This window comes from Aythya marila (assembly GCF_965140915.1).
Source record: "Aythya marila genome assembly, chromosome: 5".
Classification (NCBI taxonomy): domain Eukaryota; kingdom Metazoa; phylum Chordata; class Aves; order Anseriformes; family Anatidae; genus Aythya; species Aythya marila.
Window position 1 is genome coordinate 34,839,734 of NC_139046.1, and position 16,076 is coordinate 34,855,809.

General features: G+C 42.0%; 1 protein-coding gene across 7 annotated transcripts in view; it reads right to left on the reverse strand.

Annotated features, from left to right (window-relative positions):
- Positions 1-11,386, reverse strand: part of PAPLN (papilin, proteoglycan like sulfated glycoprotein) — a 62,199-nt gene extending 50,813 nt beyond the window's left edge. For 5 of the 7 annotated variants that reach the window (XM_082761275.1, XM_082761274.1, XM_082761272.1 and 2 more), the window contains exon 1: positions 54-334. The gene's annotated coding sequence lies outside the window, so the exon portion shown is untranslated. Of the gene's footprint in view, positions 1-53; positions 335-5,055; positions 5,192-11,224 lie in introns of those variants that run through there. The other 2 variants (XM_082761271.1, XM_082761270.1) reach the window with 2 other exon arrangements.
- Between the last annotated feature and the right edge of the window lie 4,690 nt (positions 11,387-16,076).

Here is a 16,076-nt window from a genome sequence, read left to right on the forward strand (position 1 = left end):
ATGTCCAGGGAGAAGAATCAGGAGACAGCCCAGGACACAAAGTCAACTCTTACCTTCTGTGTGTACCTGTGCAAGGTGAGTGCAAAAGTTGGAGGGACTGACACCACTGTAGTCAAGCTGCAAAAACCACTTTCTTATCGTTCTGGTTCAAACGGTGGCTCTTAACATGCTCTTCTCTCCAGCTTCTGTTTGGTTACTAATCCTTACTGCACAGGAAAAGGAGAGTTGGGTTTCATTTAACCCCTTCGGCCTCTAAGTTTCTTCACAAGTGTTTTTGCTTTTGCTTGGAAAAGCCAGAGTTGTAATCATGCATGTGTGCATGCATGATGTGGAGTTGTTTCTAGCTCCTGTAGTCTGTGTTGTGAGCACACACATTGGCTCTAAACTGTGCCTTAAGTTATTAAAGGGGTGGAGCCCTTTATAACTAGTTGTATTTTAGCTGCAGGCAGCATATCAAAAGTGAGACAGTTATCCACAGATCCCTTTGGTACTCATTTCTGTAAGTTCCTAACTCTATTAGTTAATTTAACATTTCCTTTAAAACTAAAGCCAGACTCACAGTTCACAGATACTCTTTTGACCAAAGGAAGTCTGAACTGAAACACAATTCACAGCTAGATCTGGCTCTAGGCAGAGTTAAGCAGATTCCCAAAGTCTGAAAATACCAGCACTTTGGATACAGATATGAATTTAACCAAAGACAATGGCAGCTCAGGTTTCTCTGTTTTTGCCTCTAACAAATGCCATGCAATTCAGATACCCTCTGAAAAATCCCATGAAGGAACAATTTAGCAATAGAAAAACTGTACAGGGAACACAAATCTAGCTGGATGCATTACAAGAAAAACTTGTGCTGTTAATCATGTGGATAGTGGAGAAATCATTGCATAACAACTTACGTGTTGCTGTTGTTGTTTTATCTAGAAAACAGATTATTTTTCCCCTCTATTGATTTTTTCCTCTGCTTAGTATAAAATATTGAAATACAAAGGTCACTGATCTATAAAAATAGATTCTGGCCAGCAATTATAACAGCTGTCAGCATTTCAACCCTGCTTAAAAAATTACTATGACAGAAGTCTCCAAGATTATGACAAAATCTTTAAAGTCTCGGGTATGGGTTGGTCTTTTTGCTTGCCTTCCAGTGTTAGAGTCCTTTTTCATCAGCAGTTTATTTGAAACTATAAGAAAGAGAACCTTGCTTTCAAAAGGAAAGCTGAAGCTTCTGCCTTCAGGTAACTCCATATGCTGGATCTACAAGGAAGACATCAAATGTGCAATGAAATATCCAGAACTGGTATCACTGCTCTCTTCTTGACCATATTACTGCTTTAAATGATAAAAAGAGACAATAACCTTGGCAATTGTTGACAAGCCTAGACAGCTCCAAACTGAAAAGAAGCTTCTAACAATGTTAAAAATGCTCCAGGTGACACAGAAGCACACACACTACAGCAAGCAATTTTATTCAAGGGCTACAGCTGTTTTAATCCCTGCTGGTCAATCCCTGTCTGGCAACAAGCTACAAAAGGTACAAGCTACAAAAAGTACTTGGATCCTATGGTTACACATGCCATGTGGGACGGAGTTCAAACAAAGTCACATCTTTTACACATGCAAAAGCAACCCTGTACTTTCCTGCCCCAGCTGGCTCTGCCACAATAAACAAAGCCTACAGGATAACCTGTAACAGGAAAACCAGCACAAAAGGTCAGTACCTCCAACAACAAGAAGGGGGGCTCCAAAGTTTTAAAGATACGACATACCCCAGAGGAACGTCTAATGGTGGTGCTGATGCATGGCTACCTACGTTCCCCCTGTCAGAAGGGTCAACAACTGTACACTGTTAACGTCTAAGAATATAGAAACTATTGCCTTTCCCCTTTAGAATCAGATTTTTCTATAAGAAAAAATTTTGTGGGCCCTTCCTTTCTGTCAGAAAGATGCTCCAGCAGCTTATACTTTTGCTTTACCCACCCTTTACTCTTAACTGGCTCTTGGCTACTGCCATGCTGCCAGCTGTCACAATGATATCCCAAGCTTCATGATATCCAGCCCCCACAAATAGCAGTCTGAACCCTTGGCCTGATATGAATAAACCACGCTTTCAGATTAGTTCAAAGCTTTTAGCGTGTATCATTAGGAAGAAAAGACTTGAAATTGAATCCTAAAGCTTTGAAAGTTAATAGGGAAAAAAACACAACTCCAGATGAATTTATAAAAACCTGATCTTTAAAATTTCTTCTTGGAGCAGCAGGACCCTTATTGAACGATTTTTTGGAAATATCAAGTTTAGCAGCGTCCCTGTGGTTCTCCTGTTCTTGCTGATAGTTATAAGGCTACAAAGGAGTTTAGAAACAGGGAAAATGTGACTGCCCCTGCTGAAATCTAGCCAGGACACATCCGAACAACAGCTGTGCCTACTGCACTAAAGCAGATACTGCGTAAACACATCTGGATTTATTTTTAACCCCATAAAACCTTAATAGATAACCTGCTAAGATGCTAAAATAACAAGAAGTGACCAGAGTTTTACTGCAACTAAGCAGCATGAAACACTGATGAAACTCCTTTTATTAAGGGAAGAAATGGAAAAGTCTGCTCATACTTCCTGGTTCCAGCAGAGACATGACAAAACCAGAACCTATTCAGGAGGGATTTGAACGCAAGACCCGTCCTTACCAGGAAAAAGACAATGCAAATACGAAGTAAATCTTCGCCCTGCAGCTCTAAAGAATGTTTTGCGTGTGTACCTTTTCTCTGTGAGAACGGACATTATCCCTGTGTTGAAATTACGTTCATCACGTGCCATTATGTATGATAATCCACTGATTCAGGACCATTCTTGTCTCTTGATAATTGATAAGACACCCACAGTTCTCTATGGAGTGAACACAGTCAGGACCAAAGGCATTTCCCTCTTGCCACTAGCTCTAGCCAGGGGTTAGCCCAGAGGCAATGGTGTTATGGATGAGATCATCCAGAAGAATCAGTTAAGGTGAATGCACAGTAAATATGAATGCACTGGGTGTTGCTGACAAAGATATCCCTTCTAATCCCAGCAGTGAAGTGCTTCTGGCAAGAAGCAATCTCTACAGGAGTTGTGATGCTGGGATTTCAACAGTTACGCAGAGGTCAGCAGTAAGACTTCTGCTTTCCTTTATTATACTCCAGAATTACCTTTCACAGAAAGAAACCACCAAGATTCCTTACTGCTGGAGGCTGTTTTCAAAGAATATCTAAAGATTTGCTTGCTTTGCTGGACACAGCTCCTCTCTAACTAGTTAAGGCTGTCTAGCACTTTTACAGCATCATCAGTTTTATTTTATCTGCAAGCAGCATTATTTCTGTTTTTTCAACTAGAAACCCAGTTGGATTCAAGTCATGAAATTTAGGTTCCATTCTCAGGTATTCCATAACTTACCGGGCAAAATACTTTTCAGAGAAGGTGGTTCTCAATGAGATAATGTGAATTCAGTTCAGGCTGGCTTCTGAAGCACTGTTATCCAAGAAATTCATATGAGACTCACAAAGCCTTCAGAAGAGAAGCTCGTCTCAGTGGCTTGGGCATTTTCCCAAGGAAGTGAAGGATCTGTGCTCAGTTTGTTTAGGAGATCTGAACCTTCCAGGACACTACTGTGATCAGGAGACCACGGTACAGAGACACACTACAAACTGTTTTTCTTGATCTCTCCTTTAGTCCTTTAGCCAAAGAGAAAGGCTCTGTGATGTTATGGTTATGTTAGGCCACATACTTAGGAACAGGATATTTGCTTCCACTTTGATTTCAAATTAACATGCAGTTTCTCAGGTAAGTGCTGTAGCCTAATCAAAGGAAACTGACAGCCACTCACATACTTTGGCCTAGTGCCGTAGGGCATTTTATTCAGGACGTATCCTCAAATTCTTCTGAGCACGTGATACCACTAAGCTGTAATCTGACATTCTGGGTAAGCGTGCTGATACCTGAATGCCAAAGGGATGTCAAACCAAGTCCACTGCCATCAGGGACACCACAGCACATCACTCCTCCTATCGAGTGCACAGGGAGCTGAAAACAAGAGGCTTCATCTCACTCTGAAAAGAAAGCATCTCTTGACATACTAAATTCTTTTCTTCTTATATTTTAAAGAAAAGGCAGAATAGACAAATTTGATTCAATCTGAACTTTTTTTTCAGATTTGAATAATAGAGCACTAGTAACTGGGTTCTTCCCAGCCTCCTACTCACTATCACAGGATAGGCATGTCGTTTAACCCTCTGAATCACAGCCTCTTGGTACATAGAATGAAAACCCTTGCTAATCCCTCAGGAAAGAAGGCTCAATTTCATGTCCAAGAGACACTGTGAAGTCCTGACAGGAAAGCCAGAAAGTACATTACAAGGCTACAAGGCTACACACCAGTCAGCTCTGCTGTACAACTCAGCTGCGTCAAAGCCTGTCATCCCCTTGCAGTAACTCTTGCACTGCTCCCTCTCTCCTCTCCAGAGACCCAAGAACTCTTCAAGTTCTGAGGACTTTGTAGAGCAATTATCCAAGTACATCTTCTGTACAGGTGCTGCTACTAGCAGAAATAATTGTGTTGTTGTTTGCCAGCATTGGGTTCTGCACAAGTTCTGCTAGAGACACTGTATTTCTGAAATCTGGAGGTCTTTCCAAAGGCAGGTTTTCGTGAAACGCTGATATGTAATGAAATAAGTATCATAAAGGGCTCTTCCGTCTCTTTCCCACAAAGGTCTTAGAGCTGTGCTTTTGTGAAGTTATGGGGGCTTCTAGGTGACTTTTGAGAGATTTTCCTCATGTTTTCCAGGAAGAAGCCCACTTTTCATTGCCCTAAGGGTCAGTAAGCAACAACTTTGTGCTCCTCTTTATTTGTACACCTTAAAAATCCCAGGTTACCTCTAGCTTTTGATTTTTATTCAGCAACATGTTTTTTTGTTCAGTGTGAGCTACTAGCCCAGGATTCCCATCTATCAGTTTATGTGCTCATGTGAATCATCCAGCTCCCTCCCCCTCACCCAAGCACACTCTCTCCAAGCCATTTTTTCACTCACCTTGTCAGAGATTTCCTGTAATTAAGGTACCAGCTTCATTCCCATCCAGCCACCCTTCTCGGACGCTTCCATTTAATACAGCCCAGAACAGTGAAAAACAATGCAGTCATCAGTATTTTGCTATAATCTGTTCCAGGAACAGAACAACACTTGATCACAGACACTTGGCCTGATGGGTACCCTTCTCTTAGTCCCTTCCTGACAACTAAGCCAATTACTATTCTGTGCTCTCCAGGGCAGATTTAAGATAAATTGGCTTTTTGAATTCAAAGAACGAGGCACCTCTCTTCATCCTTTTCCAAGATGAAGGAAATGGTAAGCCTGTCACTTCGTATTTATTTTTATTCTCATCCAAATCACGCATGGCTTCTATTCAGGCCAACTTTCTGAATAAGCTGATGATCCTACACACACATTCCAGCTCTTCATCCTTAGGCCATTTAAAGAAGAAAAGAAGCACACACTGATAACACTGGTGTTCAAAAAGAAAACAGCTTCCATGTGCTGTGACTAATTCCAGACAAACTTCATTTTGAAAGACACTCCAATATGCTGCACCTCAGGATCCAAGCAAAGGCACTGATCCATTGGTAAGACTGTACTTGGACGCACAAAGATTTGCATATTAAAAATGGAGGGCCTACACATAATAGAACTTAGACTGATTTCAAACCAGCCTGACCGCTCCCAAGTTTAACCAGTGTAAGCAAATCCAGGATACAACTGAGTCTATTGGAAGGGTGTATGGGATTATATTATTTTTTCCTAGCATTGGATAATGCATCCTTTGTTTTCCCAAAGTCTCACCTCAAATCTTAGGATATTTACATAAAATCACAGCCTTCCTTAAAATTAGACACTTAGAGCATTGCTAATTATTAAGAAACTCATTAGAAGGCCACTGTAATCTCATTTTCTTTTTCTGTATCATGGATTTAAATATTGCGTAGGGCGAACTTGGCAGTCACACAGAGAATCTCATTTAGAGAGATTAACCTGAGGACACAGAGAGATCTGGAGGGTCTTCATTAGTCCACTCCTTGCTGCAGAGGATTTAAACTGGAATAATTATATTTAGCAAGCATACACATGCACACATAAAATAACACATACGTGCATTAATTGAGGCAATACCTTATCCAGAACAGACGCTCCCTCAGCTGTTTTTTTTCTTTTTATTGTTGATTTTACATGTTAATTATATATAAAAAGTAGAAGAAAGCACAGGTGGTAAAAAGATATGGGCTAGAAAATTAATTTCCAGAGAAAACATTTTTAGGTCTTACACAAACAAACATAGTGATAAATTATTTCTTGTGCTCCCCAAGCTGTCACTGGTGAGCAAGGAGCAAAGGGTCAAGGCTGATCATTTATATTCAGATTAGATTTGGAAACATAAAAGACAGTCTTTGATCTCCCAAATGTTTTATAGATACTCCAATCTGCTCTACCCAAAAAAGCAAAACTTGAAGTTTAGAGTACACGGATGTAACAAATTACATTGTCACAGCTCCTACTTACAGAGATTCACAGAGAAAGCTGTTCCCCATGGATGTCCCAGTACTCTGATTGCCAAACAAATAGCAGCCCTCTACTCAGGTCTGCCTCAGAGCTCAGTCAAATTAATAGGAAGATTTTCATTTTCAAAAGCTTTGGATCAGGCCCAGACTGAAGTGGCAGAGCAGAGAAGGAACAATAACTAGCTAATTCTAGGCCTGATCTTGGTCTGATAATCAATGACAAAACTATACATATTTTCTCTAATGGTGGACTGAATCCTAAAAGGTCTTGCTAAACTGTTCTGCCCTTGTCTGAAGATCTACAGGGTGACCAAAGCAGCCAGGCTTCCCTTTCCCCCGGGGATGACTCCCTGGTCTCAGTACAGTTAGCCTCCCCCTCTCCAGCACAGCGTGCCTGTGTTCCTGATGAAACACAGACCCTGAGTCCCTCAAAAATAGAAACAGCATCCCTGCTTCTCCCAAACTTCGGCCCTTGCTGGGGGAGGGAGCTTGCTGGGAAGAGATAACAATACAGCAAAGCTTTGAAGGGAAGAAGGAAGCTGACTACATCACAGCTAACATGAAGAAAAATCCTCCTGGAACTATTCCAGCTCTCCTCTTTTTAAACATTCAGGCTTTTTTCTCCCAGCAATCTCTCCAGACTCCCCCCAGAGATCTCCTGCTATTCACTGCGCAGTCAAAAGTCACCTGCTCTTAGCTGGGCTTGGCACTGACTACCCCAAATGCCATTTAGGAGAGACAGGAGAGAAAAGTTGAAAGCAAAACTTCTGACAAGCAATTCCCACCCCCATGCCCCAAATACATTTATCCTTCTAACTCCCAGTCCATTTATACACATTATTTCTGCTTAAGAAAAGTAATTCCAGTGCCAAAACATGTTCTTTGGTTAAAAAAGTGTTATATTCAGCAGAGGTTTAACTCTAGCATGCTAAACATGGAGTCATTAAGATTTAGCTCTATTGAAATGGAAATTGAGACAGAAACCTTTCCAGTTCTTATACTTCACTTTGGAATTGTAAGACGACAGGACTGACTGTAAGAGCGTTAAAAGATCCTCTGGACCAACATGCCCTTGATAGAAAGAACTTGGAAGCACGAGGCACAACGTTAGCTCTCATCAAGGTCTTCCAGTGTCAGGCAGCAAGGAAGCTGACACCCAGCTAAGGGCAGCATCACAGCTGGGCTGTGCACAGAGAAAAGCTAGCAACGAAACAGAGCAACAGAGGCTGTCAAGATGATGATGATCCTTCTCTCTGTCTTGACAGACACTCACAGCACAGCTCTTCAGTGCCTCAAGGCAGAGACAGTTCTTTTCCCAGGTTCTGTCCTTGTGCAACCCCCATGGGGCATGAGAAGGTGCCCAGATCCTGGCGGCTGTTGCTCTACGCCTATGGCTCATGTTTCTGACAACGGATTCTGGAATGAGATTTCCCTCCCAGCATAATGAGGTATTTAGTCATTAACAAAGAGCCTTCTGGGGCAGAATTCCAGCTGTGTCTGAGATCTTGCCTCCACAAAGATTTTTTTTTTTTTTTTTTCCAGTGCACAGGTTTAGTCTGAGGAGAAAGGGAAAAGGTTGCTTTATAATACCAGTCCAGGGATTTTTGGTTGCAGCAGTCAAAGGTTTCTGTTTATTCTTAGACCAGGTTAAGAAATCTCTTCCTTCTCTCTCCTGCTGCTTCACAGCTGCCGGTTGAGCTTCTGTGCTTGCCGCTCCTTTGCCTCAAAGGCAAACTTGGTGTCCTGCAACTGGGCAATCGCCTCCTTGGCTTCCTTCAGGTCCTGACAGATGTGCTCGTACTTCTCTGTCAGCTCCTTGTTCTCTCGGCGCAGCTCCTGCACCACCTGGTTCACCTCCTCCGTCTGCTTGGTGCAGTGGATCTTCAGCTGCTCTACCTCAGAGAGCATGATCTCCATGTTCTTGACCAGTGACTCCAGCTTCTCTTTGGACATGGTGTCAGGATCAGTTCTATTCGGTCGGCCTAACCCAAACCCAAAAGGGACAAAGATAGCCACCCTGTGTAACATGCACCAGGGAAGCCTAGCTCTCAGTCTTGTGCTCTCTTTTTATACTCTCTCCCACTCATCCTCCTCCCTTCCCTTCCCCAAAGTGTCTCTAATCTTCTTTGCTTCGTTAATCTACTTATTTTTATTGCGCTGGAGAAGGGCTGACAACCCCACAGTAACATATGTGCTGTGCAGCAAAAGCCAGAGCAATAATGAGACTCCACACAGCCTGCCATAGAAAAAACAGCTTTCATCTGAAGAATTCTCTCGGGAAGCCCTTGTAGTGCCCATTAAAGTACAAAGAGAACTCTTCAAGCCAGACACCTACTCCAGTCCTGCACAGTCAGTCCCAAGAGTACAGCCTGCCTTTCATCTTACATATATTGAGATAAGCAAGCTTACAGCAATATAAGCCAAGTGTAGGCAAAGAAGAGAATTAGTGTCGGTTTCTTTTCCTTGCTCCTAATCCTAAACTTGGAGGAGATGGAAGGAAAAAAGTGGGCTTCCTTTCTTTCAGAAGAAGCTCAGTCCAACAAGTAACTCCACATTCGCCTGTATCCAATCTTTTATTAAAGGAGTTCATGAACTTTATGTTCCTGGTTATCACAATCAGTGGCTACCCCAGTTACCACTATCATCAGTAGCTGAGCCGTGTACCACTTCAAGGTGACTTGTATTCCTCTAACGTCGTGCAGGCTAGAAATAATCAACTCTGGTTTCATTCCTCTCCTGAAGTCATTTCAGCATAATCAGTGACCCTAGCCCCCGAGGCGGCATGCCAAGTGACCTACCAAAAGGCCTCCCAAGCTACTTCCAAGACATTGCTGGGTGCTGCCTGAACGCACACAAATTTCTTCCTGGACACACGCCACCCACAGCAGCCTCAAACTGCTGTTGAACGCTGCTCTGTGAACCTGGGAGAATTAGGACTGAGCCATGCCAGTCCGACAATACGCTGATTACTCAGGTCACACCAGGCATCAGGATGATCCCAGCAGCCACAAGGGACTGAGACAGTCTGTCTGACTTTCTGAAGTTTGACCCAGACTTTCTTCTGTATTCACTTAATTAATGCACTTGCCTAGACAATAAGGCTCATGAATTCATCAGAGATCTGATGTAACAATGTTATTCTTGAACAATTAATTCAGTTGAAAAGAAGGTGTTATCGTGTGTGGCTCTCTGAGACAGAACCCATGCAATTAAGCACTGGTTGGTCAGAGGGCGCAGACCACAGCAAAGAGAAGAGGACAGCAAATTGTACAAGTGCAAGCCTAAGGCAGGCCAGACGATAATGGCTCTCTCCTTCCTCCCCACATCAGGAACATTTACTCCAGGCTGAGCCTACATCTTTTGAAAAGCCCCCAGCCTGTTCTATATACATACACAAATGCAGGCTCATTTGCCATATATTACACACAAACACAGACCTGTCCTCACCTCACAGGAGTTGCAGTCCAGTGCACAGTATTGCATGAGGGCCTTTATTCTTCCATACTGTTTTGCAGGCAATTCCCTTAAAAAAGGCCCCTAGGTAAGATCCCGTAGTCCGATCACATACACTCAATACCAGTTTGATAGAGAATACACATGTTCACATACATAGCTCCCACAAATACCTTTTTCCTCCAGTTTTTAGTATTTAGGCACAAGACTTTGTTGTGTTTTTTTTCAAGTATAGAGACCTTCAGATGCTTCATCCCACAACTCATTCCCTCCTTGTCCCCTGCCAGGCTCAGAGAAATGAAGCTTTTTCTTCCAGGGAATTTTACATCTCCAGCACTGGATGAAAGCACTGCTGGACACTGGCCAGCTCTGACAGCATTCAAAGGCCTGGGACTTCTCACAGCTGGAGGTTAAAGAGTCACTCACAAAGGCAGCCATCCTACTGCCTCTCACACAAGTGCACCAGTGGGGCCCTCTCATAATGGCAGATGGAGGGCTTTGCACTGCACTTTGAAATGAGCAGAAAGAGTGACATCCTTCAGATGAAAAGAGAGTGGAAGATTCTAAACGTAATTAGAGTATGTCCTAAAGTCCTTGAAGAAACATTTGCACTGGCTGTCAGCCCAGGTCCCACGTGATGCACATGGCACTGGAACAGGCTGGAACACGCTGCAGCATTACAAAACAGCAGGTCTTCATTAGGGAAGAATTTTCCCTGTCTACACAACTGTACGCACGGCACCCAAACATTTTAAATCAAGCAGAATTACAATGATGTATAAAGGGAGTGCCGTAGAAATAATTTACTTGGATATTAGTAATTGATACATCACCTCACACTATATTACTCTCAAAATTATTTAAGTTGCCTTGGATACAGACAGAATCTTGGCAACAGAATCTGGGTAAGAGACACTACCAAAATAACAATGTAACGTGAAAACAAGGAGTAGCATGAGAGGAGTTTCTAATGAAGAAAGATGGAAATCATTATTACGATTGGTGTGATTCAAAATATTCTTTGATGGAGGAAGAATAGGAATTAAAAACATGCTCATGTAAATTGCAATGGAAGAACGATGAAAAATCACTAGAACTAGAGAAATACAGCAATGAGATTCTAACTATAGTGTTTTTTTGTTTGATTTTGTGTTTTTTGGTTTCTTTTTTTTTTTTTTTTTTTTTTTTTTTTTTACCTTTAGTCAATGCTGGACTCAACTCTTGCAGAAGAACTGGAGGCAGAGGCAAACATCAATAAGAGTGGATTCATCTGGGAAAAATGCAGAACAGCATACCTGGGAAAAACAATTCAAACCACAAGAATTCAGTGCACAAGGACACTTACAGCAAACAGCAGAGTTAGGAGTGTAGAGGGAAATAACATGTTAGATGGTAATTTATGATACAACATATCAGGGAAAAATAATAAAACACTGCTAGGCTCTATTATACAGAGGCATTGCACCATAGGGGCTGGAAGTCCCATCATCTTCTCCCTCTCTCTGCCCCACTGGAGAGGAAATTTAATGTTCCATTCTGGACATCTTATTATAAGGGGCAACAAAACAGTTTGAAACTGAGACAAGTGACCAGAGAAGATGCTGATTTCAAAAAATCAGGGGATGCTAGGAAACAGGTTTAGAAAGAAGGATTGAAAACTTCATGACAAGGTATTTCCAGGACAGTTTTCCAGTCATGCCCAGGTTCTTTGCATATTCTAGGGAAGATAGCTCCACTGAAAGAATGCTTCTGAAATTATTAAGGGCCTGACTGTGCAATCAGCACTATCAAAGCACCAGTGACTTCTGTGCACTCAGCCAAATGGTGCCTGTCTGGTTATTTCAGAGTCATATTAAATCAGGAAAACTTACTGTTAAACCTCTCGCTACAGTATAGACTACATGGAGAGACACCGTTCCTAAAAACTATTGACCCTCTCTTGCATGTTTTCCTCTACTCCACTATTCCCTCATGCACATGGATATACAAAAGCAGGAAAGGCAGAGAGAATTGAGAACAAAATAGGGGATCAACCATTGGGAACACTCCTGCTATTTTGGGCAGGAACATTGTAGAAAGCACGGTGGTGTTTTCCCACAAGGGCTGGGAGCTACCACATCTGATTGCCATACCACACTTGACTATGCTGCTTTTAGCACTAGAAGCAAGTGAGAATACGAGGTTGCCAAGCTGAGCATGGTTCACACGAGGCATGCTTGTGTCTTCTTCACAGGTCTCTGGGCCAGAGAACCAACTGTTCCTGTTACCCAGAGGCAGGCACAAGCCAGAAATGCAGGTTTCTATCATGTGCACACCTCTGACAGACTCTGAGGAGGAGATGCAAAATGCATACCCTTTAAATATCTGTTTGAAATCAGACCGCAGACATTCCAGTTTCTAGCTTATTTTAGAGAGGTTCTGGGAACATTTGTGGAATAAATCAGTAACCTATCTCACTCACTCTCCAGGGTTTTCTCAGCAACAGAAGGGGGACAGCTCACTAACCTAGATTTTTAAATGGGAACTAAAAACAGCTAACCCCAACAAGGAAGGCTTTTAAACGTCTGTTCAGGCTGACAAAGCAAACCACTCAGTATAAACCCTGAGGAATAAGAAGTACAGCTACAAACCAACATCTCATCATCTCAGGCACACCCTTATAATACTCTTTCTGCTTCTAGTTTTTATCAGCCCCAGACAACAATGCAACATTCACAGAGCTGCAGTGGGAGACAGCAATTTACTGCCTCATAGTAGCTGGTTTAAGCTTATCATCCCCAGCTAGTAATGATCACTATTTTAGCGGGTTTTATTTATACATTCAGCATATCACTAGCTCTAGTGATAGCGTTAGAGCTCTCAACACTGTTTTCTCACGCAGCCTTTTCACTTATCCCTGCTTTATCCCCAGCAACCCATCTCACAGCCGGTGCAGTATGCATAAGCTCTGTGCTTCACCACCAAGGAAGTCCACTTGGGTAAATGCATTACGCAAACAAACTCATTACAAGATTAAGAGCTCTCATCTCTATAATTATAGTAAAACCATTAAAAAAAAAAAAAAACAGACAACAACACTAAACAGCAAGTAGCACCTGGAGGCACTGACCATTCCTGTAAGGGAGTGGGAGACATTTGTACCCAGCTGCTCCATTTGTTTCTAAGAGAAGAAAAACACCATTACTGAATGTGTCAAAATATTCACTGTGCAAGACTGATACAACGATGATCTCACCCTGCAGAGCTTAAAGGCTGTTGAGAAAATCTGCTTTCTTATTAAAGCATGAGATTTAATTTTAGCAACTATTATAAGTATTAATCATATCTCGCAGTATTTGGCAGAGGTTGTGCTGAGCTTGATGTAAAATTACATGATTTACAGACTTTGGTTTAAAGCACTGTACTAAATGGATACCCACCCAAAATTCTGACCAAAATGCTCAGCAAAAATTAGAATAGGATGCCTCAATTTTACAACTGTCTGTAGAGCAGATTTACTGGATACAGAAGGACTTTTTTCCGTTCAACCCCCATCTACTCACCAGTCAGAACAAAACATTTAAGATTCTATTTAGCATAATATGGCTGACTAAAAAAAAACAAACATGATACCTTTAACAGAGCTATCCCCAAACTGGCATCTGAGAAACCAACTGGGTAATGTAAATAAATACTTAACAATGACAGGTTGCTTCTATAAACTGAAGACAACCCCACTCTACCAGCATTTTTACCATCTAAGAAGAGGAAGAAAAAGTCATATCATGCCAAAAATCTATTGAAGATTTTTTTTGGGAAAAAAAATCCAAATTGGGTCAAAGTGCTGAAACCTTCAGATTAAATGAAACACTGAAAAATGTGAATTACTATTTCTGAATACGTTAGGGATGTTTCAAAATAAAAGCTGCTTTAAAATAAGTATTTTCTTCAGAGTATCAAACTAGAAGGGTTTCAAGCCCCTCCAAACAGTTCTGGTAGGAAGGCATCTTCCATCCCACCCAACCAGTCTTCTGGCGAGGACATTACACATTCAGCAAGCCAACCTCCTGCTCTGACTCTGCAAAGCCATTAGAGAGGGATATTTGGATACCCACTTGCCCAGCGCTTTACAAGCAGCTTGGAGAAATCCTCTTCATGAAGAAAAAAGTAAAAACACAGTTTTAATCTTCAGCAGACTTCACCTCTGTGAAGGCCAGTGCTGATCCCTGCATGCCTCAGCCTTCAACCTGAGAGCATGCACAGCACCTCTCAAAAACTCTTTTGGCTACCCTAACCCAGAGACAGGAGGACAGACCAAACCAAAGCATATACTGCCGATGACCATGCTCAGCCAGCTCTGAGGAGCTCCATGAGGCAGCTATAGGAGAAGAGGTTGGAGAGTGCATGGGGCCTAAGGGAAGCCTGTGGGATCCTGCAGAGGCTGGGAGTGCAAAGCTAGGCCAGGGACCACAGAAAACCAGCTTTTGGGATTTCATCCCCAGAAACAGCACCACACCAGGCTTCTTGGCCTGTGCCCCAGCTGGGAAGTGTTCACTGCTCCCTCCCCACAGTGCCCAAGGCAAACGCTGTGAAAAGGCAGGGGAAAGAGGAAGGGACCATCTTCCTCCATGCCTCAGCATGGATGAGGGCCAGCCAGCACCTCCAAAGCCTGCAAGGACAGTCATGCACAGGAGCCAAATCATGGTCAGGTAACTCAGCAAGTGAGGTACCCTGAGGCATAATTACATCTGACCAAAAGGCTCAGTGACAGCACCATTCATCAAACAGAAGTCACTAAAGCGGTATTTGGTTATTCCAAACTGCTAAAACCGTGGTGGCATTTCATTCAAGAGAGCATTTCTGAATTTCTGTGGAAGCTGGCTGGCTTCCTTCTAATAGGAAGAAGTCACCCACAGACAGAGAAACATGAATAACAGTCAATGGTTTGTCTAAACACATCTTTCCATGTCATGTTGAAGTACGGGCTGCTGAAGGAATGGAAAGGAGCAAAACCCTATCACCCATGATCAAAATTTTGTAGAGGAGCCATCAAATATTTATTCTTTTAAACTTGCAACTAACTAACGAACCTTCTTTTATTTACTCTGCCATGTAATTTGTCCTAAATACTGAGGGTCCATCTAGCCAGAACATGGGGACTTGAGGAAAACAAACAAAAATCTCCAAACTGTTGCTATTATTCAGTACATATGAATCAAAATACCGGCTCAAACAAAACATGCATATTGCTTCTTATTTTAGGAGGTGAGGTTATGCAATCCAGTACTGTAGCCAGACTAAACCAAATAAATCAGCAATGGAAGAGATTTCAGTAATTACTGGGAAATCTGATCTGGTGAGAAGGAAGGTCTCATTTACTTCTAGATACATACAAACACTTTCACATCATTTTTGGTTTCAAATGTAAAGTTCTATTAAAATGATTATTTTGACATGACATTTAAAATTCTCCCTACCTAGCTAGAATGACTTTCAAAAAAAGTTGAAGAATTTGTCAGTTTTCCACAGGTTTCTCTTGACACCACTGCTAATTGTGTATTTAAAGATAAATCAGTTTGTATTATCCAAATACTTCAAGAAATTTTTAATTGCATTACCTTTTCAAGGGCTGCAGACTTTACAGCAGTATACAGAAATGACTCAGCACTGCTTGTAAAGCCTCAGAGACTCTAAGGAATGGAAGCATTCAGGTTGAAAGGGCTTTCTTAAAAAGGATGCTTTCAAACTATGGGAGATCCATGATAGCAGCAAGCTCTTGCCCAGAACAACCTAGGAACACTTTCACTTAGGCACCAAGACAAGGTGTTGGTGCCAAAAACTGATATAAATGAAGGCTAGCTTCCCAGGTGACAGTCCTCCTATTAGTTTATCATGAGATCCATCTCTCAGCAAATCCTAATCAAGCACTATTTAAATGGACAAAAGCACTCAACTTTCTGAGAACAAGCAGCATCTTTTCAGTGCTGTATCCCTAGTTCCCTGTCATACAAACAGCCGTGACCATCTTTAAATAGATTAAGTCCACAACAGCTTAATCTCCACAGGAAG